Source organism: Leptodactylus fuscus, chromosome 5 (assembly GCF_031893055.1).
Source record: "Leptodactylus fuscus isolate aLepFus1 chromosome 5, aLepFus1.hap2, whole genome shotgun sequence".
NCBI classification, from domain to species: domain Eukaryota; kingdom Metazoa; phylum Chordata; class Amphibia; order Anura; family Leptodactylidae; genus Leptodactylus; species Leptodactylus fuscus.
The window spans coordinates 94,597,817-94,601,829 of record NC_134269.1 but is presented as its reverse complement, the minus strand read 5'-3'; positions in this window follow the sequence as shown (position 1 = coordinate 94,601,829).

Genomic DNA, 4,013 nt, shown 5'->3' with positions numbered 1-4,013 from the left:
TCATAGCAACATAAAGGCGTGGCTTCCTGACGCAAGTTGGTATCACTGCGTCCAGCCCGGTGGTTTCTATAGTAACTGTACCTGACGAAAAGCAGGGGCTGGTTCGTGTTCGCCATCAGTCAGGATGCTGTGGGGGCGGCGTCATGTTTCCTCCTTTGTGCTCGATGTACAAAGCACTGAAGCCTCGTCCTCACCCGCCCCAGACCAGCCTATACAGCGAGCAACCATCACCAAAGGCGCCAAATGGGTTAAAGAAGAACCTAAAAGAAGCCGCACTCACCTCACTGTCTGTATGTGACACTGCCATAGACCTTCTCTCACACTATGGGAAGAAGGCAAGCAGGTGGAGGCGGTGCTGAATGCTATGCCCTGTGTTAATGGGGATAACTTCCTACATAAACCCAACCAGAACCGAATAAATACAGACCTTGGAATTCCTTAAGTGGTCTCTAACCTTGCTACACTACTTGGAGCTTGAGAGTCTGGAGCAACATGTAATGCACTTTAAGAAATAGACCTTGCTGCTTATTGCTCTGTAAAGTTCCTGCCACTAGGGGTCTCCCTACAAGCTCATTTACAGTTCACTCCTTTGTTACTAGGGAAGTTCTTCTCTAGCAGCAAGGCTAAAAGATGGGGAGGGGTTTTCTCCCCATCAGTGAATGCTCATGAGAGATGGGGATGGGAACTTCAAGGGATCCCGTCATTCACAAGGTATTTTCTCTCCCCAACACATCAGAATAGCCTTAAGAAAGGCTCTTTGTCTCCTACCTTTAGATGCTGTTCTGTAGAAATACCGGTTTTCACCTATATGCAAATGAGGTCTTTTGCAGCATTGGGGGCGGGCCCCAGCACTCAAACAGCACTGGGGGCGTCCCCAATGCTGCAAGAGAACTCTCTAGTGACGCCTCCATCATCTTCAGGAACATACTCTTTCTGTGTCTTCTTCCGGAGTATGCGGTGAAACACATGCGGTTTAATATACCGCTAGAAAGCCAACAGTACGCCTTTCCTCACAATAACACCTATTGCACTGTACTGTGAGAGTGGTGAGGAACGTCTCCCTCCCCTCCAGATAGTGCTAGTCCATAGACGAATACTGGGGGGGCGTTCCTCACCGCTCAGCATCATCCCTGGGCGATAATCAATGCCCCCTCTCACAGAACAGCGCTGTAGATACTGCTGTGAGGAAGGGCGTTCCTGACTGACTGTCAGAAACGCCTTTCCAATAGTGAAGAGCTATGGTACCAGCCCCAATAGCTCTTCACCAGGGGCACAGAACGTGAAAGCCGATGAAATCGGCGCACTGTCTTCTTTCTAGCGGTATATAAAACCGGATGTGCCCCAGGTGGTGAAAGGTCCTCTTTAAATAATTGCTCATGAATACGGCAATACCCCGTTTGTGGTTGTAATCTGCTGTATGGGTACATGGTGGGGCTTGGAATGGAAAGTCCGCTATCTGGCTTTTGGAGGGTAGATTTTGCTGGAATATATTTCTGGTGCCATGTCGCATTTGCAGAGCCCCAACAATACCAATACCATGTAAACCCCCAAAAGTGACCCTGTTTTGGAAATCACACCCCTCACAGAACATATCAAGGGATAGAGTGAGCATTTTGACCCTCCAGCTGTTTCACAGATTTTATTAACATTGGGACATGAAAATGAAAAATTCCTTTTTTTTCCCCGTCAAACCATCCATTTAGCACCATATTTTTAATTTTTAAAAGGGGTTAAAGAAGAAAAAAAAAAAGAAACAATTTGTTACACAATTTCCTCTGAACACAGTAATAACCCATATGTGGTTGTAATCTGCTGTATGGGAACTTGGTGGGGCTCAGAATGGAAAGAGCGCTATTTGGCTTTTGAAGGGCAGATTTTGCTGGAGCAGTTTTTAGGTGCCATGATTCGTTTGCAGAACCCCTAAAGTATCAGTACGATGGAAACCCCTCAAAAGTGACCACATTTTAGAAACGACACCCCTCAAGAAATATTATCATTTTGAGCCCAAATGTGCTTCTGAAAAATTAACATACAAAGTGAAGATTGCAATTTTTAAAGAAATATGTAATTTCAGCACACAATACGTTGTGCCCACTTTGTGTTATCAGAGACGTGCACTCATAAAACTAAGTGGGCTATCCCGGGGACAAAAAACAAACAAACTATATGTGGGTATAAACTACGGCTTGGCCACACATCAGGGCTCAGAAGTTAAGGAATACTCCGCGTTTTAGCTTTTGGAGTATAGATTTAGAGGTACTTTTTGGATGCCATGTTGTTTTCACAGAGCTCTGGAGGTGCCAGTAAACTGGAATTCCCCAAGAAGTGACCCCATTTTGTAGCGGCAATTTTAGGGTCGATGCACATGAGACATTACTTATTAAAAAAAAAAAATCTGCACTCAAAAAGCACATAGCGATCTTTGGCATAGTGAGCATTTTTAACCCTTCAGCGTTACGTCAATTTAATTTCCAGAAATGAATGCGCAGCTGAAATGCCTGATATGTTGTGCCCAACTTGTGTCAACAAAGACACACACTCCAAAATCTGTTAAGCAGATATCTCGGATTCAACAACTTTCGGAGCATTCGTCTCCGATACAAACTGGGTAACAACATATTACGTGCTGAAATTACATATTCCTGGAACTTTTCCAGGAATAGCAGCAGTAGATATCCCTGTTATAAGATAAGATAAATCCTTTAATAGTCCCACCATGGGTAAATTCAATTATCTTATACAGACCTGTCTGTGCTGCCGGAACTTCCCACCTCCCCCTCCTCCTCACAGTGACTCATCCCTCAGATCATAATGTGTGAGGACTCTCTGCTGCGATGTAACAGCTCCACTTCTGACAAATGGGAATGTTTATTCTGTTAAATATGTATATTTAATATGTTTATATGTATACATTTGTTTACAGTATGTGCCTTGTATACTGTGTGAGTACAGTATGTTTGTAGACAGGTATGTGTGAGTATATATGCTGTAAGAATGTATATGTATACAAATGTATATATGTCAGTATATATAGTATAAATACAGTAGTATTCATACATTCATATAAGTATATAAATGTCTAAATGTGACTATATGGTATGTGAATGTATATAACTGTATATGTGAGCATAAATATGATAACCATATTGGAAAAATAGACGCACCAGACATGCTTCCATTTCCAAAACCATTGTGGTTTTGGAAAAAACAGCATGTCAATTACACCTACGGAAACGCCAGCGGTTTCCCTCTGTGGACTTTCTTGCGAAAAGCGCTGTAGGAAAAACTGTGATGCATTGCTGCCACAGTTTTTCCCGCAGCGCTTTTTTGCTGTGGCCCAATACATAGAGTCTTATTCTTATAATGTGATGCACAGTATATTGAGATGATAGGGATTAGGCCCAACAGCAAGATGCAGCTAAAGAAAACATTGTGGAAAAAAAGAAAGAGTGGTGAATCACAATGGGTTTTTTTTTTTCAAAGTTTTTGGAAAAATTAATGCTCGTCTATGGACGAGTACTGTCTGGAGGGAGCTATGGACAGTACTGTCAGAAGGGGCATTACTCACAGCCCAGCTAGACCCTTATGACAGCGAAGAGCTATTGGTAACGGCACCAATATCTCTTTCCCAGGGGCAAACAATGAGAAAGCCAACAGTACGCTGAATTCAGCACACTGTTGGCTTTCTTAACGGTATATAAAACCGCATGTGCCCAATGACATGAAAGGTCCTCTATAAGTCTGCAAGGACATACTGTACATGCAGCAGACCAGTCAGTGTGGACTTGTCAGTGGCTTATTTGATGCATTATACAGTAGCAGCAAAGTTGAGGAGATTTAAATAAATCCCATCCAGGATCTGCTTAACCCCTTCCCGATATCCACTGTACTAGTACAGCGGATGCCAGGTGTTTATGTCATGGTTGTGTCAATACCCGACAACCATGGTGCTAGCACTACTAGGGAAATGGTGTAGGTAAGCTGTCGCTAGCGCTACGATGGCTAACTAGGCC